At 41.2% G+C, this 25,934-nt stretch overlaps 1 protein-coding gene and 4 non-coding genes across 5 annotated transcripts in view; 4 read left to right on the top strand and 1 right to left on the bottom strand.

Annotated features, from left to right (window-relative positions):
- plxnb2b (plexin b2b) overlaps positions 1–12,407 on the bottom strand; it is a 114,179-nt gene extending 101,772 nt beyond the window's left edge. Inside the window, exon 1 of the mRNA XM_026310768.1 lies at positions 11,930–12,407. The gene's annotated coding sequence lies outside the window, so the exon portion shown is untranslated. The remainder of the gene's footprint in view (positions 1–11,929) is intronic.
- Positions 12,408–13,168: 761 nt separating this feature from the next.
- On the top strand, positions 13,169–13,240 carry trnam-cau (transfer RNA methionine (anticodon CAU)). The gene has a single exon. It is a non-coding gene; the product is annotated as a tRNA-Met (tRNA).
- A 7,061-nt stretch (positions 13,241–20,301) lies between these two features.
- LOC113133630 (U4 spliceosomal RNA) lies at positions 20,302–20,442 on the top strand. The gene has a single exon (XR_003296001.1). It is a non-coding gene; the product is annotated as a U4 spliceosomal RNA (small nuclear RNA).
- A 483-nt stretch (positions 20,443–20,925) lies between these two features.
- LOC113133632 (U4 spliceosomal RNA) lies at positions 20,926–21,066 on the top strand. The gene has a single exon (XR_003296003.1). It is a non-coding gene; the product is annotated as a U4 spliceosomal RNA (small nuclear RNA).
- A 965-nt stretch (positions 21,067–22,031) lies between these two features.
- Positions 22,032–22,172, top strand: LOC113133631 (U4 spliceosomal RNA). Its single transcript, XR_003296002.1, has one exon. It is a non-coding gene; the product is annotated as a U4 spliceosomal RNA (small nuclear RNA).
- Positions 22,173–25,934: the final 3,762 nt, after the last annotated feature.

The raw sequence follows: 25,934 nt of genomic DNA, 5'->3' as shown, positions 1-25,934 counted from the left end.
TGTTTGTGGTTGTTATCCATCAGAATAAATTTATGTCTATCAGATGCCTTTGATAGATGATGGATACAAATCTAAACAAGAGCCTAAAACCTTGACACATTACCAGATCTGTACATGGAGGTAACTGTGTGTCATCGAGCTTCAGCTCTAGTTTGAACGAGCACCATGGTGATGATTGTCATAACAGAGTGAGCACTGTGTCTGGACTGGGATGAGACAGAGAAAATGTTAGTGGGGCCCTAAGGCTCTCAATAAAAACACTCTGCCCTCTCTCTTCAACAGAACACACAAAGACTGACTTGCAAACTCATAATTAAAGGGAAGGGGGAGGTTAAAGACTGCTCATTAGTATAAAAAGGCAAATGAGAGCAAAGGACAGGAGGGGAAGTTATTTATGGAAAAGAATGTGATTTATAAGCAAAAAGTAACTAATTATCACCAGCCAGAGACAATAGAAACTCAGACTCAGTCATAATTGTTTCTTGGTGTGACATGATTGCAAATAAAGGAAAACTATAATTGATATTCTAAACTGACTTTTGTTAATTAAAGCGCTGATTATTCTGCTAAACAGACTTCAACAACCAGAGGCACAGTACTGCCCTTTAGGAAAGGCAGTTACAGAGCATTAAACTGAATTCCTTTGAGGCCTCTGTTTTTTGCCAATACACTGTTGTCCTGAGAAGAGGACAGCCAATGATATGTAAACAAACACACAAAAAAAAAAAAAAAATCAGTGTGGTTTGAATACGAAACAATCCCTAAACCAAGCACTTTTATTTGTTTTCTCCAATAAATGTCAAGCTTTATTAATTGATTGAGCCTGTGAGGGGCAGAGAGTGGAAGAGGAGAGAGGCTGTGGAAGCTATGCAGCAATGTGTGGACCATTGTTATTTTATCCCTTCCTGCTCTCGGGGGAAATTGATGCCAAAAACTTACATTAACACACATATTTAAAAGAAAGTCAACACTGTCAAAATGTGTATAGAAACAAAAATAAGCTTCAAAAATTATCTAAATCCTCATATAGGAAAAGTTTACAAAAAAAAAAAAGTTCTGTAATTACAACAGCATATCAGTGGACTGGAGGGCTTGTGGATTAGAAAGATTGGACACTGAACAAAAGGGACCTTGGCTTAGTGAGAGCAGAGTCTGGGCATATAGGGAGGCAATTGAGGACAGCACACTTAATGGAAGTGACAGTCAGCACATACTCGCTAGTCTTCTCCATCCGAAATTGCTCCTGCCACCTCCTCCCGTGATGGGTCCAAGAAAAGAAAAGTGAAAAGAAAAAAAAAAAAAAACACCCTTCCTCCACGTACTGATTACATACAATACACCCTAACATATGGCGAGAGAGGAAGAGGAGGTGAGGGGTGGAGTGCGGGAACTGAATAGATGGGGAGTGCTGCCAGGGCCTACTTTCAGATAGCATTGTTATCAGTGAGAAAAGGAAGGAGAGAAACAAAGAGGAAGTTTACTAGCGTTGTTTTATCTGGAAGGGCATTAAACTGCAAGGCGCATGGGGGACCAGACAGCAAGAGCAAAGAGGAAGACCGTTCCGAAGGAAAAAAAAAAAAAAAAATTCAGAAACTGTCCAAAGTCATGCAACATTCAGAAGCATGGTGTCTCTCTAAGTCAGAGTCTCTCTCACACTCACACACTTTGCCCTTGGCTGAAAGTCATCCCTGGTTCATGGTCGCTGGCTTTGATAGGAATCCGAGCTCTGGAACGAGTCACTAACGACCCAGAAAGCGGCTTGTCGGGCTATTGGTGCAGCTTGATATGCAGCGAGAGAGGCTGTCACTGGGATGGAAACTGAATGTGGCCTTTGATAAAACACTCAAAGAGGGATAAAAACAGAACTGGAAGTAGGCAGCCCATTAGGCCATGAGAGGAAGTAGAGGAGATAGAGAGGGCCAGACGATGAGGACTAGGGGTAAAACCGTGGACCCGTGTACTGTCCTTGACCCTGTCAGATGGGACTGAGGCCTGCGGTGAAAGAGTGTTAGGCACATCAGCCCCCAGGTGTGGGCTGGAGAGAGATGAGAGGCATGTTGATGAGAGGACCCCCCCCCATCCACCCACCGCTGCCTTCGCCAAACACAGCACCCAGGCAGCCTGCCGGAGCCCACTAATCAGAGGACTCAGCCGCTGACCTCTCCACAGGCTCTATACCTTTTAATGAGATCCATCCTTTTGATTTGTCTAGCTGCCTAGAGGGAGAGACAGATCGTGGATAAGCGCAGGCACACACACGTCAACTTTGCCAACTGTAGATGGACACTTTCACATCTACACACTGCTGAGGAGACAAAGACACGGGAGATGAACACATTTAAAATAGTGAACACACCGTAATCCCCAATGGCCAAGGGCTCTCCTGTGTGTAAATAAAAGAAAGAAAGTGACTTATATGGCCAAGTATGGTGACCCATACTCAGAATTTGTGCTTTGCATTTTAACCCAATTCCAAAGTACACACACACAGCAGTGAACACACACCCAGAGCAGTGGGCAGCCAGCTGCAGTTGGGGATCCGGTGCCTTGCTCAAGGGTCTTACCTCAGTCATGGTATTGAAGGTGGACAGGGCCCTGGCTAGTCACTCTGTGCCCCCGACAATTCCTGCCGGACCTGAGACTCAAACCTGCAATTTTCAGGTTACAAGTCCAACTCCCTAACCATTAGGCCCCGACTGCCTCACATGCCCCACTGCCTCCTACCCATGCAAAGGAGACAACCATGTACTAGAAGAAACACTACCTGAGAACTAACTAAAGCAAGCAAATCACAAAAATCGCACAGACATAAGCTGGGTCCATCTCAAGGACAGAACACTAAAGTTTTGGTGAAGGCCATGGTAAGCGCAGGTAAGAAAGGTTTCAGACATGCTTGTTCACAGATATACTTGAATTATTGATCAGCCAACAGATTGTGTTATGAGGAATTCATGGATCCACGGCTGGGCTGTCCACCTCCCTTAGGCTGAAAGACAGACTGTCTGTGGACTCACTATACATGTACTCATTTGTATACTGTATTTATGTGAGCCTGTGCTAAGGAAGCCTAGAGGAAGCAGGCTGCCCTCGTTGAAGCCTGGATTATTTTCTGTAGGTGGAGTGGGCAGTGTGAGCTCACACTTAGACAAGACAGAGCAAACACTGAATCGATCAAACTGGCTGGGGTGATGCATACAGAAGGAAGGCCTCACCCTCGCTGCGCTGAGAGGGCTTTAACTGCTCACACACTGAGTGGCTTTTTCATTGGCACTCAGGCAACAACACAATCCTCGGCTCTTAATACCACCAATGGAAAGAGAGGAAATGGGATTTTTATTTGTCTAAGCTCTACGGGTGGTCTGCTGCTGCGAATAATAATGCACTAAAACACAGAGGCTTGCTTGGCTTGGGTTCCGTTACTGACATGAACACCAGCGAGCGTGAGGCACATGCCATTAGACAAAGGTAGGACTGTATTCCATCATGATACTGTGGCAACTAAAAGCCCAAGTTAAACCAGAAACCTTTTAGTGCTTCCTCAATGGTAACCACAGCAGAAGGAACTGTAAAACGTGACAGTAGTTGTTTTTTTCCAAGACCTAACCTACTTCTTCAAAAAAAAAATATCAGTCTGCAGCCAGGTCATGCTGCACTATGCCTGACCTACACAAATTAAGGACATATCACCAACACTCACTTCTCAAATGCTACCTTACTGATATAATAAAAACAGCCACAGCTTTGGTGACATGGGGCAGGGGACAAATACAAACAAATATTTAATGGACACTATGGTCGGGACTGTGTGGATCACAAATCTGCAGAAATAGAAGTACAGGTTAATCTGGTTTAACCTGATTTCACATCCAGAAAAACACACTTCATGATGTGGAATTACACCATAATTAATAATATTGCTGGCTTATGGTGATTGGGTCTTTTATTTATATCTTACGTGTAGAACAGATGTGTGTTTTTTTGCATGCTGCTCAAGGGGGATAACATTTTGTTTTCAAGTTGGAGTGTGGAAAGACACATAGAATCCAGTGGGATCAAAATACAAGTTCATGTTTTCCATTACCCAAAGAGAAGAACAGCTCCATATGACTGAGTAAACGACAGACACAGAGGAATGCGTGATGACATCCTGACAGTAGACGAAAACAGGGGCTGGAAGATGTGAAACAGAACAGAGCCTGGTTAAAAATAAAAACAGTGGCTAAGGGAGGATGAGAAGAGACATGTAAGTGGAAGTGTACTGTTGATCTCAATGGGGAGGACTACAGAGAGATTTTAATGGAGGTCTGGAGTGGTGGATAAATTGCTACTCTGGCCTGGTCACGCCACCAGTCGGCACCAGTCCACCAGTTAACAAGTGACGCCACACTGACATGGCCTCTTACACCCCTTTTTGCTTCAATCTGTTATTGGAGGGCTACACACTTCTCCTCCATATCCAATTGAAAGAGGATGAGAAAGAGAAAACGTCTCCTGGTGAGACCTGGTGTGATTTGTGGATCCAATTTGGCAGCATGTTTTCTGTAAACATTGTAACTGCAGCGTGTTTTCAGAAAATGTACTAGTGAAAAGCATTAGGATGTTCACCGTGTGGTGAGGAAAGAGACAAGGCAATGAGGGTCTCTAACCCTAGCAGCAGACTCTACTCTGGCTAATGACTGTAATTAAAGAGCACAGCTCCTCCAAGGGATCAATGACGTAGGATCAGCTCAGACAGGACGTGGAATAGACGTAGCTTTGGCAGAAGGGAGTGAGCACAGGGCTGGAGTGTAAAAACTTACAGGCTGAACAAACGGGAGGCTGAGTGGTACGATAGCATGTGTTTTGAGGGCTTGTAAATATTTAGGCAGTCTTACAGGAGCATATCGTTGTGACTTGGATGTCAGTTTTTTTTCCATGGCCTATTCACATGCTTTAGTTAGAGGCTCAAAACCCAGTGCAGTGTAACAGTAAACAAAGATTTGTAGAAGGTTGAATACTTGGAAACAGAGTATCACAGGGAAAAAAAAAAAATATCATGCCTTAAGCACAAGTTATCTGCATGACTATCACATGGCTGACAGACAGATTCAGATTCAGATTGAGGAAGAGAAGGGATAGTGTAGCAAAAATGCAGAGTCCATGTCTATGTGATTTGCAGACACCAGCATAAAATATCCAACTTCCTTTTTCCTAAAAAAGTTGACAGAGGAAACGAAAACTGGGGAGCTTTGAGGCTGTCCAGATGAGTCAGTGAGGAATAATGCATGTCATCACTGCTCCATGAATAGGAGAGTGAGGCTGGGGGGCAAACGCAGACACCCAAGATATAGAGCTATGATGACACCTCCACAGATCTGCATTTCAGAAGACAGTTCTAAGCCCGAGGCAGGTTTGAAGCACCAGGATTAATATCCACGTAGACTACAGATACACTGAGTAAGAAAAGACAAAGAAGAGAGTTTAAAAAAAAAAAGAAAAAAAAAAGATTCAACAAAAAAAAAAAAGTTATGAAGCTTAAGAACGAATAGACACTGGGTTTTGCTGACAATGGGAAACAAAAAAATATGCTCAGAGATACTTTCTGTTACTTTCACACTGCTCCAGCACAAAGGTCATGGTGGGCTGATCAGAAATAACCACAGAGGTATTCACTTCTACAGGTCTGCACCACAGTGCCCCAACTCAACAAGGTCATTGGCAAGTTTAAGGTCTGACTCATACTAATGCCTTCCAGGTGCCTGTTTTACAAAAGGTATGCAACAAAACATGACAAAGCTCACCTCCAGACTGCTTTATTTTCACTGTTTTATTGCATAGTTGCTGTGTGCATATTTTCCTGGTGTTTTTATTCCAAATTAGTTTTGTACTTCTATTCTACTCATGTTTTTCTCTGCTGAGTCTTTCTGTTGCTACTGCCTGGTGGCTAATTTTGCCATGGGCATCAGTAAAAACCTGAACTTGTCTTAAAATATTAAAATGTTTCTCTTACCTTAAAAAAAAAAAAATCTCCAAAACATCTCAAACGTTTGCAGCCACATCATTTTAGCGACTGGTGGTCACTATAAAAATGTCAGTCTCTAAGGTTAAGACAGTATCTTTGCTAGTGCTGAGACTACGGCTACAGTAAAATGGTCTCTCAGTTTATGGACGGGAAGCGGCAGAGCCGGTGGCATTTAACTAGATCCTCGGTAACTTTAGCAATTGTTGTATGATCAGATTTTAATAAGTCCCTCTTGGATCATAGGCTACTGAAAGGCCATGATACTCACTTTGTTTAAAAAAAAAAAGGACATGATACTGACAAAGAAATTATTTCACCTTCACAGTATCATTTCATCGTGAACTGCAATAGAGGGAGACACTGTTGCCTATGTAATGGATTATCCCAGTATGATAACAAAGATAGTGAATTTAGAGTTTGGCACTGTGGAACTGGTAAATAGACCTATAAGCTGGAGGTGTTTGTGTAATGCAACGCTGAATATCAATTACTCTCTGCTTCAGAATTTCATTCATTCAGCATTACATTTCATTTTAAAGGCATAATGACCAGTAAAAAGCAAGTGCTAAATAAGGTCTGTAAGCTTCACGCTGACAAGCACAGGTATTCATGAAGAACATCTCATTTTCCAACAGCGAATGCTCCACCAGCTTTTGATTGAAACAGACAACCAAGAGACAAACACCCAACATCCAGCAGTGATGCCACCCCCATGTCCACGTCCAGTTGCCAGCAGATTTCAGCAGATGCCACCGATAAGGACAGCATGTTTCCACAAGTTCTAATGTTGCTATTTTAGAGCACGTCCTGCCTACAGTCTTAAGATTAACGTTTTGAAATGTTATTAAAATGTAATTCTGAGTGAACAATGAATCTAAAATAACTGCAAATGCAACACACCTGTTAAGATGTGTTCTAATCCAAGTACAGTATGGTAACTCTGATCAGGTTCTCAGCAAACATGTTGGACCCAATTTGAGCCAAATCAATTTATTTTGGTTTCATTAGACCAAAGAATGGGCTGGCAGTATTCATCTGCCCTATTTGTGTGTTCTCTGGCAAAGTTTTATCTTGTAGTTATGAGATGTTTTGTGAGTAATGGTTTTCTTCATGGGTGCTGTCTGTAGAGGCTGACTTCACACAATGGCCTTTGCACTGTCTGATCACTGAAACAACACTCTCAACAGATAACCCTTGTGCCAAATCAGAAGCACTTACCCATCTGTTTTTTCAGTGCAAGGTTGCATAAAAAGTTAAATTGTGCAGTTGTCACTTTTTGTGGATGGCCTTGTATTAATGGTGGTATTACTCTTCCTATTTCTCCTAACCACTCCTGCAGCTGTGTTTTGACTTATGTCCAGTCCCCTACTGATGGTCTCCCACTCTCCTATCTTTAAGAAGTGCTCCTGTGGAGCCATGTTGCATGAGTCAAAACATGACATAAGTCAAAACAGAGAAAATACTATATTTTTTATACTATGGTCATACTAACTAAGCTAATTCCTAGGTCAATGAAGATCACTCATCTCATTTTACAGTTACACTCATGTAGACCATTCCTCTAATTCTTCCTTGATTTGCCACAATATCTACCTCTTCTGCTCTTTCAATTTGGTGTGACCTTCATCTCAAGCTGCTGCCAGTGCATGGACCCTTCATACATCTGTCACCCACCAGTTCTGACTCAGGCTTACATTCAGTGATAATTAATCACACAGTGTGAATGAAAAAATAAAAGTAAAAAAAGGAAGAGCACCAATATTCAACAGCAATTAACATTAACATCATATTAACATAAACCAGTTGGACATCATATTAGGTGTAAAATAGAGGTGATAATTAAAAATGATCTTGGTGGGCATAAATTGGTCAGTTTGAGGATTAACTGTGAAATGACTCATGGATAAAAATGAACTGCACTCTCTGGTGCCTTAGCTAGGATTAAATGGCACTCCAATGAAGCAACTAAGTCAAGAACAAAAAGCACAGTGAAAATGCATTACAGGTGGAATAAGTGGCTCTACCCAGTTTCAATTATTGTTCAGCCACTTTAAGTCCATTTCAAACTCAAATCTCTCTGAGAAATATATATCAGCAAGCTGACAAATCCTGCAAAGGTACCCTCAATTTGCACAGAAATGAAGCATTGACAGATCTTCCATATATTGAAAGTCCAAGAGATCTGTTTTCTCCTCCCAAAAGTGAGGAAGCTGGACTAAACATCAACCATTGCATTACACTGATTGAAGCTGGCCTGACCACCTTTCCTCTCAAGTGTTTAACTAAATGGCATTTTGATAGCAAAGCATACCAGACTCAATTACCAAAGCAAAATATAATTTAGCTTCCTGATCTCCTTTCTCCTGCCAATACAACCCCTGACTAAGATTTCCCATGATGGAAATCAAGGTGATCCATTGCTCTCATCATTGCTTATAAGTCTTCAGATACGTGGCCTTTGGTGCCAAACTAAAATGTCTGCCTAGGTGTGAGCTTTTGCCAGTGGCCTGAGTAGGTGGGTTGGCTGACATGCCTCCAGTGAGCAGGTAGTATCAAAAGCCTCTAGTGTGTGTCTCTGTCAGCCTGTCAGTTCAGCTGCCATGGGGAAGTGGGTGAGGGGAGGGAGGCTGAGGCAGATGTCTGTATTGTGCATCCATCACTGGTGTTCAGTCCTCCGCTATGCAACCTCAAGGCTGCTGACAGCCAACACCACTGTTGTTCCCAAAATGCCTTTTGAACAGCATTTGAGATCATGTTTTCCTCTGGGTTAACTTTCTCAAAAATCTGCCTACCTTTCCAAACCTCATATCACATCAACCAACTCCCTCTCTGCTTTTTTATTAGGATGTCTCAGTTCTCGTGCAGAACATCCTGCCCACAACCTCTCAACCAAGCAATTAAGGCTACTCCCTCCACACGTGAATCATTTATCTCTTTGAGCAGTGTGAGCATGTTAACAATATTCATCATGTTCCTCTTACTCATGCTCCAAACAGTGAGGGGGTAGGGAAAAGTCACAGTGGTTAAAGGTAAAGGCAAGAGCAGAAAAAAAAGCAGGAGTGGGGAAAAAACCAGCACAGCAGTGTAAAGAATAAAGTAACCCACAATGGGTTGAGTGCATGTGTAGTTGGTCACAGAATGAGGTGAAAGCGTGTGCTGAGAAAGCGTCAAGGTTGTTTCAGCGGTAAAAGTACACCTGCTGAGCTAAACTTGGTCACAGTTTGTAGGGCTGAAAAGCATGGCTTGGAAGCCTGTGGGCAGACCAGGCAAAAGCCTGGATTCTAATGAACTTAAAGCTGCATGTGGTGGTAGGTTGGTGGCAGGTACAAGGCAGAGCCAAGCTGTCTTCTTTTGCCACACAGCCTGCTGCTGAGTGTAATCATGTGAATTACCATGATCACACATCAGCTTTGTTATCTCTGATCTCATGCACACAGTACAAAAGTAGAAGAGTCGAGCAAAAAAGGTGGAATGGATTTGATGTGGGAAGTACAAACAATGATACATTGGTGCAAGAGCAAGGTAGTACAGAAAGGAAAAGCTATAGAGGGGATAGTTCAGGACAGGGTCATGAAGTCCAAGGGCAACAGTGGCAGCTGTAAAACTGAGCGCAGATGAGATTAGAAATCCACCTCAGCATGACGTCCCTTCATCATAGGATAATCCTCTGACATGAAAAGACGAGCCTATCGCCAATCTGAAGGAAATCTCTATTCCCCAGATTCTTCAGGCGTCTAATGCCAAGCTGACATGCCCTTCACACATCTGCTCACAGTCCCCTGAAGCCTACAGTATATGTACTTTAGACAAACAAGAGGAACAAGGGAATGCAAATGGACCACACCTATTTTACCAGGAAGTTTACAAAAGTGCATTTTGAAGAGTGGAAATGTTGGTAAAACTGTACCTAGAAGCTTCTTAAAGTGGTTGTAGGTCTAAGATTGACCAATATGCCAATATTTAGATTACATCCGGTTTTTTAATGGGGACAGAAAATGAAGGAGATTAACGTCAATTTAGATGTGCTGAACCAATGTCGGACACAATAATGTATGTTTGGTCGATGCTGTTTTTCTGTTTGTAGGCTGCAGACAGGAGACATGGGATTGCTTGTTGCTTATGAGGATTATGGTTTTATTTTCAAAATGAAAATGACAGACGTCAGTAATCCAATGCAAAGGAAACAAAAGAGACTGGGAATGGGTTCAAATTCATTTGACCTCAAAAATATTGCAACGATCTCTGAAATGTAGTACGTGCATCTAGGAGACAACATGGTTTAAACTGTCTGAGAAAACTGTAACACTAAAAACAGGATGAACTCTAGCTTACCCAAAACATGTAGGGGCTTAACAGCCGAGTGCTCACGGGCCAGTAATTCACTACTTTCAGAGGCTATTTTACTGGATCCAAAAATACAGAAAGTGGAACTCACCACAAAGTTTCATTTCGAGAGCCTGTGGCCTATTCCCAAAAACACAAAAACAACACAAAACAAAAAAAAGAGAGAGAGAGAGAACAAAGAAAGAAAGAAATGGACTGCTTTGTTTATTTCTTTGTTCCACTTATATTGCATGGTATGCCTTTGCATTTTGCTTTTTTAGATTGTTTTGCAAATTTCTCAAACACAAACATGACCTGAATGAAAAAGGTCTCCTATTCAGTTGCCCTGAAAAGAGCATCTATGATGAAGAAGTGTGGTGCGCTTGTCTTTTCACCCTTGCGAAGAGTAGGAGAAAACATTTATCACCACTCTCCTCTGCACAGATAAGGTGTCTCTATTTATTCACAGTGGAAGAGATAAACCCTGAATGAAGCATTGTGGGGTAGCAAGAGAGATGGTGGAAAAAAGGAACGGACAAGCGAAGCAGCTTGGTTTTCAATTGCTTGTGTGTGTCCATGTGAGCAGATGGCATCTATCAAAAAATCATCCCTGCACAGTCAGGAGACTGGAGGATGAACTCCTGCTTAACCCGTTTCCAGATACCACTACTACCGCCTTTCCTGCCTCCACATGCCCCCTGCTCACACTAATTCATTTCACTGAGTCTGTTTGGATGTTATTAAACAGGAAAAGTCCTCAGGAGATGGAGCATCCTATGTACAGTAAGTCTGTGCACATCAGACAGGGGCTGCAAATAAAAGGACATTTATAAAGCCAACAAGGGTGTACAGTGGTCTGCTGAGGGCCGCACCAGGGACTGAGAGATACAGACTGACAGAACTGCACAGGAGATTCAACAGGGATATGAATGGTGCTTCTGTCTCCTTGTTCTCCACAAGAGAGACAAGATGGAGAGAAAAAAAGAAAAACAAAACACAAACAGGAGGCAATGATCAGTAGTACATCTGTCCTCCGAGCTGTTGATGTACAGCCTACTGTCCAGAGGTGAGGAACACAGTTCACATGGCCATTTCTCACTGAAATTGCCTGTGTACGGGGACAGGCGGCTCCTTGTGAGGTGACTGAGCAGATGCTGTGGCTGCAGTGCTCCTGGGATAAAATGCATGGTTTAGAAAAGAGCGTGTCTGCAGGGGCCACAGCTGTTGAGTTCAATACTAGAACAAGTTTGCACCCAGACAACTAGGACCACAACTATGAAGGGTATCAACAATGTCTGTACTCTGTAACTGCTGTAGCCTAGGAATTAATAAAATATATTAGAAAATAAGCTGCGGAGTCGTGATTTTTATCATGCTGCTGATAAAGCGTCTTGTTTGCAGAATACTTTCCGTGCATATCTAGGACATGCATGGAGCAGAGGTGGTATTTCAGGTCAAGTACCAGGCGACCCTGTGGTTTACGCTGACAGGGCGTGGAATATGTTATCAAAACTTGGTGCTCTTATCTCACAGCTGAAAATGAAAATAAGCGAACAGTCCTGCCTCACTTTCCCCGGGATACACACCAGCTTTCCCGGAACTCACCTTAGAGGAAAAGGAGCGGAGAGGGTAGTTTGCACACACGCGAACAGTCCAGATCTTCAAGAACACCTCCTCCTTATGAGATTACAAAAAAAAAACCGATAAAAAGTCCGAAAACAAGTTCACATTTTAGTCTCCTCAGGCGTCGTTCAGAAAGGCACTATTCCGTAGAAAAGCAACGGGCTACTTGGTTGGCCGAACTGCCAATTCCCGTGGAAAGGCGACACGGACAACTCAACAAAAGACTCTGCTTAGAATATCAGGGACTTTCTCTCCGCCCAGGTGCCGAGTCACATGGTAATTTCCAGGTGTGTGTGTGTGTGTGTGTCTGTCTCCAGGAGCCGCGGCTCAGTTGGCAGCAACACACCTGTGGGATCCGCTCACGCGTTCGCCTTGGCTGTCATCGCGTTTGGAAATCATGGGGCTGTGCTGAGGGAGAGGAGGAGAGGAACAGGAGAGAGAGGCGCACTGAAGGAGAACTGACGCGACCGACCGGGTACGGAGAGGAATTATACCCCTCCCATTTGACACTCACGGGTGTGTGTGTGTGTGTGTGTGTGTGTGTGTGTGTGTGTGTGTGTGAGAGCAGACAATAAGCGGCTAGTAGTAGAAGACGGTGGAGGGAGGGGGAGCAAGTTGTGTCGTCTGTTCGCCGACGCACCGAAATATTTGTGCCGGAGGTGGGAGCGCTGTGGTCCGGGATCCAAGAGAGGACTTTCGGGAACGGTTCCAGGCCATTCCAGGCAAAACAAGGAACGTTTACAAAGGTTTTGGCTTCACTAAAGTTCCCGCCATATAGCCTTTATATGCACAGTTACACAGGCCAATCCTGTCAAGTCACATGACAAAAAGATGTTTCTCGCCCTTGTGAAATCCTATGAAATGTGAGGATGCAGTTCCATGAAATAACACGTCTGTTAACACGGTCCATGACAAGTTACTGTAGGCTAAAGAAGGGAAAGCTTAAAAGGCTTGTTCATTTTCCAAGTTATTCTGCAGAGGCTAAGATACAAACAGCTTTGGGTTTATTTGGAATTTTTTTTAGGAATATATGCTGCTGAGCTGAGATATTTCCCACCAAAATAATCCAATAAGGCTTTTCCACTACATTTTGCTTTGCCACAGTAAAGAAGCACAGGTGTTACTAATAACGTTAGAGATAAGTCAGTTCAGGTCAGACGCTCCTCTACTCTTACGCTATGCCAGTAAAGATTGTTGCAGGTTATTTCTTTACTCAGCAGGAGCAGAGTGGCGCAGCGGAAGCGTGCTGGGCCCATAACCCAGAGGTCGATGGATCGAAACCATCCTCTGCTAATCGTTTATTCGTCGTTTTCAAGTATATATGTTGTTTTGAGTTGTAAGAAAAATCCGACTTCACGTGAGTCAGCATCCGTAACACAAGCATCAAGTATCTAAAAAGAGCTGAACTGAACTCAGCCATCATTACTTAATGTTTCCACTGTGGTTTTCTAGCTCTGGCATGTCAAAATAAGCCCACTGTGAAAATGTTTGACACCAGGAAAAAGCCGTTATCCCAAAGTGTGTTTTTTCTTTAACTGTACTATACAAAGACACGGTGTAGCGCCACATGCTGAGGTTTGCTCATGTGTGCAAGTGTTTGTAATTGTGGCTGTAAACTCCTCCTCAGGTCTGTAATACTCACCTCTCCACAAACAATACAGAGGACATGACCTCAGCACCCAGGAGCTACAGCTGTTTCAATGGCAGCTGAAAACAGCTCACAGCATGTGTCTATCCAGACAACTACTCTGGACAATTAACAGACATCACTGTGGACACTTTTTCACTAGCCTGTGTACTGCCTTTTGAAGACTCTACAGTATTTCCCAGTGGAACCCGTTGACAGAGAGCCCTGTCAATTATCCAGAGAAGGACACATTTCTGTTGAGTTTTTCCAAATGTCATTCATTGATCCTTTGAGCATCACCAACAATTCCATTCACATTCACTGACTGTATGGGGCAGCAACAGAAGCCTCAGCAGCATCTATATTTAAACCATATTCCTGCTGCATTACAATTCATTTTGTCTTACATGAACTGACTATTTACAGATTACAGATTATCATATACTACTAATAGCATTGTCGCTATGGTCTTTGGCTTTTTTTGTTGCATTGTTTTGTGCAAACATGATGACATACAGTTTAATGTAAATTATATTAGATTAGCCTCTTCCTGTACCTTTAAAATTCCAGTTTCATTTTAAATAGTCTAATGTATCTAAAAGCTGAGCAGGGGCCAATAATTCTAAATTAGCTGTTACAATAAACCCTACATGATCGTATTTGTAATAATTCTACTTTCCTTGTCAAATAAATGACTAACTAAAACATAAATAAACTGTTGGCATTTAATACAAATGAACACAGATTACTGTGGGAAGGGAATTCAAGGACATTGCTTGGTTTAAAAATATTTTCCAAAGCAACTACTGCTTTATTTATATTTCACTGAGCCCCATTTGAATATGCCCTTACAGGAGCAGTATCAGTCGTCATTATAACTAAAATTACTGGTGTACTTGCTGTACCATGGCTGCAGACTCGTTAGTCACAAGAACTATCATTTTGCAGCACTTAAACCTAGCAAAGTTTAGCAACTCTCTTTCATTCTACTTAAGCATTCAACAACCTTTAAATCAGTCATATGTTTTTTGGGGGGTTTAACAAGAAATTCACACATCCTTAACTCTTGCATAGCTATGGGGTAAAGGTTGCTTTCATTTCAAATATGGGCCATATGTGTTTATATACGTCTCAAGCTTGATTGGCTCTATCATCGCTCAAGAGGCTATACGTATAACTTATTTTTGCCTTAGAGCCTAATACCACATAACATTTCAATTTGGCACACTAAGTTTTATGGCTCAGCACCATGCCCTGTCGTGTGGCTTGGTGTCAGGTTTGTGAGTGATTTATGGGTATGCAAATGAGGCTGTCTGTTTAGGGAGATGTGCTGCCTTTGCCCAGTGGGCCCTGGAGCAAAGACTGGAGACTGCGTGGGTGTGAGTCAGTCCCTAACTGCTGACAAAGGCGCAGGGCTGGCAGAGATTCACAGAGCAAGATGGGGAGATGGCCTTCACAGGTCCTCACATTGACTGATGAGATCAAGGCGAAAGTAGGCCAAGCCAGACAAGTGTCAAGCAAACAGACACCCAGAGATAGAGTGAGAGAGACAAACACTCCCCAGTCACAAATAGAGCTTGGAGAGTGGAAAGCGGTGGGGTAGAGACAGGCTGTTTTGGGTCTGAGTTCAATATGTCCAAACCTGTTTGTCTAAAGAGTAATGAGGCTGCTGAGTCTTGGAACATGCTAGCCCAGGGGATGTTGGGAGCCAGGAAAGGCCAAGTCAAAGCTCTCTAAATTCACTAAAGTGGAATAGAAGTTCACTTTGTTCTACTAGACAGCCTGACGGTGATGACATTTTGATCAATGTGCCTTCCACCTTTCTGCAGCTCGTCTTTATGTCACTGGAATAGTGATGATCGGTTATCATGCCAGTTTCAAACAGAACCATTTGTCATACAGTGTCCCTCAACTGGTCTGGGCTGCAAAATGTTTGACCATCAACATATTATACAACCTAATTTATGATACAGCATTGTTGTCCATAATGATGTAGTGGTCATATCAGATTCAAGGTTCTTGTCTGTTTGCCATGTAGTTAGACTGCCCTCTGTGGGTGGCAGCTTGTATTGATTCATCAACTAACCAGCTCATTAACAAACAGGAGGATAACACAATTACACCCTTACATAACTTCTACTATTTAAAAGCTGTATATAAACATACACTGCTAGAATGTAGTTGCATGCAGCTGTAAGGACATTTTAAAAGTGAATTAATGTATTCATTATTTCTCAACAACTACAACGTTTCCTATAAACACATATTATGTAGTATTACAGTTATATTTTACTGTTCTATCTACTGATAAATAATTCATTCAATGTTTATATGCTGCTTGTGAAAGCTAAATAGGGCACTGAGGTTGCCAACAGATTTAACTGGTAGTTCCACATTTTATATCCACCTTCTTAAATATAAACACGTATACAAAGTAACACCAATAGGCTACATCAAAGACAATGCAATCCAATACAAGAACACTGCAACTGACAAATAGGTAAATGTACACTTCTGTCATTTACCTGCAGAATGATTATTTTTAATCCAACAACACTGCAATGTATTGCATTGCTGCATATTGTAGTAATGTTGCATCTACCCTGTTGCAGCTGCTGTGGTTTGACCCTGTTCCCAAACATTTGTTACCTTTAGCTTTTTTCATAGTAACATAGTTATGAAAACTGTATAATATATATTTGTGTTGTACAGATGGCACCCTGTAATAATTTGCTCATGAATATTTTGTGTGGTTAAGTAAATGATTTGCATTTTCAAAGATGTAGGTTTTAATTAAGATAGATACAAAAAGATACAGTCCAACATAATAGAGAATTGTATCCAAGATAAGTAAATGATTATCAATTCCACACATCGTTAGTTAGCCCATTAAGACACTGAAGCATGTTTTAGCATAAGTCATCACCAAAAATCTATTATTTAAAAAGATCACGTACATACAGATATTGCATATAGGAGCTGAAGCAGGACTGCATTTCCCTTAGGGATTAATAAAGTCATCTAGCTATCTATCAATCTATTTATCTGTCTATCTATTTATCTATCCATCTATGTATCTGTCTAGGACCTGAACATTTTTCACTAATACAAGTGGGTGTATGCAGAATGTATTCATTAGCTTCTCACTAAGAAATATACTTTACAAAAATGTTACCATCACAGCATTAATTTTTGGTTCAGGTGTTACTATTGGAAATATTAATGCCATGTTGGTTAGTTCAGTAAAAAAAATCAAACAAATGTAACATTATTTTACACATTCTTACAACTGTACCATTGGTTATGCAGCAGTATTGTAGTAGCAGTACCAATCACTCTGGCTATTTCTTGTATCACTATGTGAAAGTTGTCAGATATATTGTAGTGGCAAATCTAAAGATGCAAAGATAACAGATGGAGCAATTCACAGACACAGGAAGCTGTCATGGTGGTGAATGATAAAGGTGTGAAGAAAGGCTCGACAGGGAGACAGAGCAGTGTTATTTAAAGCATAAGGACCATTGTGATTTGATTGGCTTCCTGGCCTAGCTATGTGTGCCTCCAGCTGTCAAAATGACTCTTTAGTAATTACAGTGAGACAAAGGGATGTGTAAGAAACCAAGCTATGGCTACTGTAAGCAGAGCTCAGATTCTCTGCAAAGCCATGTGCGATAAGGAGACATCAGGTTTGGCATAAAACGGACAGACAGGCTTATGGTGCCATTCTGACTCAGTCTGGGAATAACGAGAAGCTGGGAATAGCAGGGTGGCAGCAGTGTGTGGGTTGGTGTGAACAGTCTGCAAGCATGTGTATGTCAGAGAAAAAGACAGACTATTTGAATGAGAAAACGGATGTTTAAAGACGTAACTTTAATGTAGAGAATAATGCAGATACAATACAAAAGTACTGTATACTGAATATTTTATATAGTTGTGTAGTATAGGAGAGTGAAACTAAAATAGTAATGTAACACTGTGTATATGACCTTGAAGTTTAGGGAGAAACTAAAAGACACCATGAGCGACATTTGTCTTCTCTTATCAGATGTCCCCTGCACCGGCTCAGCTGTCACTTTACCCAAGAAAAATGTCATTGTTTTTCTCTTTCTGCTTATAACACAATCTAATCACAGTTTGCTCAGCTCATGCTGTATTGTCCAGGTGGCCCCACTCTAAGAGGGAACAGAGGGACTCTCACCATCAATAAATGTCCCTTAACCAGGCTGATGTGATGTAGCCCAGATTACACAATGGCTTGTCTACATCCAGCCCCTCTGACATGTAGGAAAATAAATACACACACCAGCTTGCATGACAGAAAGTGTGCTTCATATCCTTTCCCTATTGAGTCACTGATCAGTAATTCAAGGAAGCAGTGTCTCTTTCTAAGGTCTGTATGTATAGTGATTAAGGGGAGAAAGCGGCACGCTGTAAGATGTACTGTATCAGCCTAGCTGGCACATACACAGTCTACAGACTTAACTGATAAGCTTACATTTCCCCAAACCAAAACAAGGTGTGAGATAAGTTAGATCATAACCCAAGTGTAACAGTGATTTTTTTTTTTGCACTCTCCTAAAATTGATGGTTTATGGGATAATGTCTCAGCGTGGTGGGTAATATAGGCTATCCACTGAGCCCCTTTTGGATGGCTTGATATTACGTGGGCTGTCCAGCAGCCTGTGCTGAATGGCAGAAACAGCTAAACCATCTGTTACAGTCTATTTTCATTTCACTGCTTACCAGCAGGGAGAGCCACAGCCCAAAGGGACTTCTATTGCTCTCAGTGTGCTATTTGTTCAATAAGTCAAATCTAAGGGATCTTATTTATTGTATAGCCCGGGTTATTATAAAAACCTATACATCATGTGGAGCTGGTTAAAAAAGGGGGAACAAGTGACATTGACAATTAGAGACGATTATTAGTATCACATTTGTTAAATGACCATAACCCAGTGTGTCCTCAAATGTTTTGTAAGCCAGGTTAACAGGATCATCTTGTGAATTGAACTCATGTTCATGTAATGTACTTCTTGGGTTGAGAAAAAGAAAATTGGGCTTTCTAGGTGAGGATGAAACAGAGGCTGGTAGGATTCATTTGAGATTAGTTGGCGCAAACATGGTGTAATCCCCTTATCTGCATACTTACCTGTGCCTGACAGTGATCCAAGCCTTCCTCTATGAGCCTCATTGGCCTGACATTCTGTCAGGAGCAAATCCCTGTCTAATGTGTCAGTGCAGACAGCTCTAACACCTGGCATGCCAGTGCTTATCGGCTGAGCACCCAGAAGCACCTGCATTATCCCACTGAAGCTTCACAACAAGTGAAAGGCAAGTGAAATTACAGTTTGTGTCATACCATGAACACACAGTGTGCATGTGACTATTAAGGCTTATGACCTGATCAAAATACACATTCATAACAGACAATCCCCATTTTGACATCCTGTCTTCCAGTGACTGGCTTTTAGATGATTTTACAATTGATGAATGGTCTGAGTTATATCCCTTGTCAACCCTGTTCAAGGACCTCCATCAAAACTTCAAGGCTAAGCCCTAGATCCAAAGTGCTAACCAAATATGACCGAAAATTTAGTCTTGATCCCGAAACCAGTTCTACTTGGGGTGAAATTTCTTCATCATTTCCGTGGACTCTCACTTTTCTGATGAAAATTGTGCTTCTTAATCTGGAGAAAATTTCAGGTGCTTATTTTGTCTTAATTATTTTCTTTTGCATTTCTGAAACATATGGCTCTGTAACCTTTGGAGAGGTTTAGAAAGAAATGAGTCGCTACTAACAACAGTGCAGTTCATGTTTGAAACTTTTCCAAGGATTTTAAATATTTAAAATTTTATCCTTAGCATCAGTGACAGCCCATAATCAAGCATGGAATGAGTTAAAGGCAATATTATGAAAGGTGATCTAGTAGCTACATACATATAGCACAAGCAAAAAAAAAAAAGAAACAGGTTTCATTCTTGTGTTGAAGTTTGTTCCTGCTCCATATTTTTTTTTCTTTTAAATTAATCTGAACTCAGCCTTAACCCTAACCCTAATCAGTTATTTTTACTACGTCAAATCAGTCAAAATCTGGAAGACACCAATTGTCTGACGTTATACTGGCATCTGGTGGTGTTTTCGTAGATTTACATTTTCGAGGAGTGGGTCGGGGTCTTCCAGCGTTTTAAACACCGGTCGGCTAGGTAAACTGTTTGAATGCTTAGTGTAATATTTGATAAATATAGGGTAATCGGGAGGCACCGAGTGTAATAAATAATATGTTAGCCCGCTCCTCCTATTAGAAGTTTGGTCAAATAGGCCACCGTCGACGAGTGCTGCTTACATCTTAATTTTTGTGTTCAAAATAAACGTCGTGTGTTACGGGCAACACGTGTGTTATCGGTATATAAAGATAAGCTAGCAAAAAAAGATACGCTAGTAACGTTACGCCTTTAAATGGAGGAACCGTGAGAGCAGGGTTGGGCGTGACAGTGCAATGAAAGGATAGCAGACACAATCCCATGATGCCCTGCGTCAGTAACAATTTAAAATAAATGTAAACTTAAAATGAGCAAAACAAGTGAGCAAACAAAAACCACTGAGGTCAATTACATGGATTTCATCATAGTTAGAAGACTGTGTGATTATTTTGAAACGAAGCTGTTACACCGTAAGTAAACAACATGTGTAGCGGAGTGACCCCCTTGTCCGTACCGATAGAGCATCAGCTTTGCGCAGTGGCAGTATCGTAGCCTATGAGGTTTATCCGAGGCGCGATTATTGCTAGTTGAAAACTTTACCCAATACCCCGCCTTGACGACTTGAAATATAGTCGGCAATGGCAATTTTTGACGGTCTCTAAGGAGACTGATCAATGTGTTTTAAAATAAAATAACATGGAAGTAAAACTTACAGTTTTTCTATCAATAATTTCAAATACATTTCAATTATACTTAAATAGAGACGTAGCTATATTAATTACTTGACACGTAGTTAGAGGTGCCATATATTTCCCTGGGCTGAGTGAGTCTTCGTTTCTATAATTCTATGTACAGGGTGAAATGCTCTAAAGTGTGACGCTGCCTGTACTGTGGGGCATTTAAACTCTGGGACAATGAAACCATGAATTGTAGGACAAAACTGTGATGTCGCGTGATTAAGATTATATGACATCTCGGATTGCTCTAATCTGTGTTTGTACGATTGAAGGTTGCTGCACTCTGTAGCAACAGCAACCTTCAAAAGAGAAGCACCCCATGAACGAGCTTATAGTTTAAGATGAAGAAATGAAACCCTAACAGAGAGGAGTGTGGCCCGGGGACATCCCACTGTTGTTCGTGTTCGTGCATTGTTCTTTCGCAGTGGCAGTATCGTATCCTATGAGGTTCACCCGAGGCGCGATTATTGCTAATTGAAAACTTTACCCAATACCCCGCCTTGACGACTTGAAATACAGTCGGCAATGGCAATTTTTGATGGTCTCTGAAGAGACTCATTATATGTTAAATATGTAAATGGCTCACTTGCTAACTAATGGCATCCGACAGCTTCAGCAGTCGGATGCTCAAGATAAAACAAGACCAGTCATCCAGTAAATTCTCCTTGTTTCTGTTTTATTTAAAGCTGTAATGATCAGATTCGGACTTTGTGATCAATGTGAACATGTGGTAACTAGAGAGGTGGAATACAACGTTTCTTTTGTTTCTCCACCTCATGGACGTCGATGAGTCTGGACTAAATAACAGAAACAGCTCAGTGTTTAATTAGCACAGTTCGACAGCCGCAAACACAGCCTCCACTGTTATAAGTCAAAAACAGAAAAAATATTGTCCCTCCCCGGACATTATTCAGGACTGTTCTTGTAGGCCGTACCTGTTTTCAGCTTGCTGTACCTTATTTACAGCCATATTCATGTATTTTATTCAGGACATACAGGCGGTAGTTTCAGTATGATCCGTCGTCTGTACATGTTGTCACTGCAATTATAGATACGATGTTCATTCATTTTTCCAGTCCGTCCTAGTCTGGGGAGCCTTAAACAAAGACGTACCGGATTCTACGTCATTTCCGCTTGTAACTTCTTTCAAATTTAAGGTTGATTTGTTTTAGTTTTGTTGCAGCTTTATTCTTTGTCTCTTATTCATTGCAAGTTACGACCTGATTCGAACACGTAATTACATCAAATTACCTTAGATATATACCAGCCTACTGTTTTTATTATGACAACCGTGTATTATCTTCGTAGAAATCACTCTCCATTCTTCTCTTTGCGCGTTAAATTGTTATGGATGTGTAATTAAAGGTCTTTATGGCTCCTCACTGGTGATAACATGGTTTATATTTCTGTATTACAGTCGATTTTCAACCCCGAACATCGAAACCACGCCCATAGTTGAAACCCTAACAGAGAGGTGTGAGCCCAAGAGACACACCACTGTGGTGTGGATTTGTTCACCAGCTTTGCGCAGTGGCAGTATCGTAGCCTATGAGGTTTATCCGAGGCGCGATTATTGCTAGTTGAAAACTTGACCCAATACCCCGCCTTGACGACTTGAAATATAGTCGGCAATGGCAATTTTTGACGGTCTCTAAGGAGACTGATCACAGTGTAGAACATTAAACTAATATATTAACTGATAAAGTGAAGTCAATCTCAACTGAAATTTTCCGTCCGTGGTTCTAAAACAACGAAACACACGGTAGAACCAAAGATATACCAAATTAAACGTTGTTCTCATTAAGATCATTATCATATTTTAGGTTTTCAGCGGTATTTGAGATTTTACAGCAGGACTTTCATTCACAACACCCTGCTTACAGAGCTATGTACTTGCTAGAACAGTAGAGGGCACTCTGAAACAGGGTATGGGATGGTGAACCTGAGGAGACCTGGGTAGTACAGGAAGAAGCAGTTGTTTCGGTTTAGACTATTTCAACACATTGCTGCTTGTTTTTTTAGCCAAGTGATACACAAATCTGGTGATGAGAGGAAACGCTTGATTCTTGATGACAATTTCAGCACCATGTAGGAGTTTGTGCATAGTAGCCTCCTGCGACTGAGATTCTCTTTCTAAAGTAAAAGGACCATTTGAGCAATCATGTTTTACCGCCCTGTAGAGACCCATAATTGCAGTGATCTCTGATTAGAAGAAGGGAACAGCTTTAGGCAGTCACAGGGGTGGGGGGGTTTAATCAAGTCGGTCTTCTCATTAAGCAGATGAGTTCAAAACCTCACGTCACCCTCTACACACCCTCTACACACCCTCGTACACTTTTGCTGTGATGTAAACATAATTTTCTCACTTTTATCTGCTCTTGTAACTGTGATATGGCTGGCTGGCATTTTATTCAACCTCACCTTCACAATGTGTAACTCTGATCCACACATTAGTGCATATTGTAGCTGTAGAAAACTGCAGTTAAGGTCAGGAGTATCAGCAGGGTTAAGGACCTTACTTGTTAAAATCTTAATTATTTGCAGGTCATGCATTACATCCAAACTAATGCATTTTGCTCACATTTACTTAGGTACTGCTTTTAACACTTATTAAAAACTAATGCCAGACATTGTGCTAACAAATCCAATATTAGTAGAATTTATGTACAATTTATTTTAGGAACATGTATGTTTTAATGTTGTCATTCGGTTGCATCCAGCTCTTCATGACCCCAGTGGGATTTTCTTGGCAAGGGATACTGGAGTGGGTTACCGTTTCCTTCTCCAATGGATTATGCTATGGGCAATTCAGAATCACCAATCAACCTGATATGCATGCTTTTGGACTGTGGGAGGAAACCAGAGTACCTGGAGAAAACCCACGCATGCACAGGGAGAGCACGCAAACTCCACTCAGAAAGGCCCCTGCAGAGTTTCAAACCAGGAACCTTCTTACTGTGAGGTACAGTGCTAAGCACTAAGCCACTGCCTGTCCATGTTTTAATGTACAGTCTTACATTTAAGTAGTCTGGTTCTTGCCAGATGTATCTGAAATGACATTACTCTGGGTTTTAGCTAAGTATCTATAATTAATCAGAGCATCAGATATTTTGTAATGTGATTATTGTAATCCAGCTGCTTGTAAAGACTCACTCTCCAGCCCTAGTAATCAAATTGTGAGGGAAAAAGGCATTATGCTTTCAGACAAATGGAGCATTTGGTGAGCTTTATCAAAGCTAAAACTAAAGCTTTGAAGAGTGATTGATATTTACATAAATTACTTAAGACGGCTTTTGCGTTTAATCTTCACTCAGCTTGAGCTACAATGCACTTTCTTTTACTATCTGTTATCCATATCCACTGGGCATCAATCAACCTGCACCAAATGGAGTTTCAGTGCTGATGCTTCTTTTTTGACCTGTGCATGACTTTGCCCCCCCTACACATTTAGATGTAATTTTAATACTCAGAAAAATTAAGATATTTGGGATGGAGTTTTTCTTTCACGAAATACTTGACATTGTACAAACCTCTGACCTTTCAAATTTCACCCGCAGTTCTTGATCTGTCAGAAATGAAACTGTGAGAAATGGCTTTGTTCTGTGTCAGTGATTGCTGGAGACTTGCCAAGCATAAACAAATAAATTGCACAGCATCAGAGGACTAGTTCCTAGGTAACCATGTGACAGTGCCGACAATTGCTATGGAAACCATCGTATCCTGTCTCTCTCTCTCTCTCTCTCTCTCTCTCTCTCTATCTCTGTGGAAATGTGTGAGAATATTTCCTTTCCTGTGAATTGCTTTTATTTTCCTGGTTTCGACAGTTGTGGAGGAAGACACCGTCACGTCATAAAGAGCAACCCCCCTCATACTCTGTAGAACATGTTGAATAAATTCAGTCAGGCCTATATAGCCTACCAAATGTGACAGTGTAAGGGAGAAATCATGGTTGATAATAATATGTCCATGCTAGAGGTAAGTCTTAAATAGAAACACCACTTCTGTGCATTACCCTACAGGCACTATGCTTTTATGTTTCCTCCAACTACTAAAATCCATTGTTGGCTGCTCTTGAAAAACTATAGGGCATAACAGAATGGAATTATTTCTTCAAAAATAATGTCTGAAAAATGTGTTATTACTGTTTACAGGCCTCTTATCCTACGTAAAATATGGACCCTCAATAAAATAGTTGAATCCAATCATTTTCTGTTGCTTATCCAGATTGTATTTAATGAATAATCAGTTAAATATAGTTAGGACCTATTGTGATATACTGTTGCGCATTGCAACAATGTGATATAAACACACTTGGTAAGTAAAATTACTTACTGAGTGCATGGTTGTGTATACTTCATACTTTGGTCAGAAAGTATCCCTACCATACCTATAGTCTACGTGGTTTTAAAAGTGTCTTTAAGCGTCTTAGTGAACCCACAAGAAACCCTGATTAGATGCATCCATCTACACCCACTTATTTCTTAATGAGGGTCACGGGGATCTGCTGGAAGGAAGGGGTACACCCTGGACAGGCCAGCAGTCCACCACAGGGCCACATATAGACACACAACCACACACACTCCTATGGGCAATTAAACCCACACAAGCACAGGGAGAATATGCAAACTCCACACAGAAAGGCTGGGTTGCGAACCAAGGGCCTTATTGCTGTGAGGCAACAGTGTTAACCACTCATCCACCATGCTGCCCCCTGGTTAGATGACAACTACAATTATCCTGGACTCCACTACTAATGAAGACATTTTCAGGATCTCAGTTAAAAAAAAAAAAAAACGTTTAAATCTTTTCCTTAAATCTATTGTTCAGAAAGCTAATTTGCACTCTGCTTTGCTGTAGATTTGCTCTTTTGATCCTATTTGTCACAAAGTCCAGTTACGATTTCCAAAATGGAAAACCAGGCTTCTCTTCAAAGAGTGAAACATCACAGACTATTCTTTTAAAAAACAGGTGCAAATCTAAAAGAGATGCTTTGATTTGCTGCCAATTATGGACATCATTGTTGCATCACCTTTATGTTAGTACTCTTCTTGTTATCTCAAAGCTAATCAGAAGAATTTGCCTTTTATTCTTGATAGATAACCAGAGATGTAGACATTATAAAAATGAACAGAAACTTCACGTTATCAAGTTATAAAACACAAGCAATTAAATTAGTTTCAATCCACTAATGCCACAGCCTTAATCACTCTGTTGTGTACAAGAGGTTGCCTCCAATTAGCTGCCTTTTGTGACACCCTGTCACATCATAATTATATTTCAGCTACAATTACTCTGACAACCTTTCAGGAACAGGTGATTGGTCTACGCTCTTTTAGTCGTCTTTATTTCCTCTGTTTCCCCTCCTTTTGCTTGGTAGGGGGTGTGAAAGAGTAGTAAATTGCATCTAAGAAAAAAAGAGGGA

Source organism: Mastacembelus armatus, chromosome 6, assembly GCF_900324485.2.
Source record: "Mastacembelus armatus chromosome 6, fMasArm1.2, whole genome shotgun sequence".
NCBI lineage: Eukaryota > Metazoa > Chordata > Actinopteri > Synbranchiformes > Mastacembelidae > Mastacembelus > Mastacembelus armatus.
The sequence above is the reverse complement of the archived record's forward strand: the minus strand, read 5'-3'. Positions and strand labels throughout refer to the sequence as shown.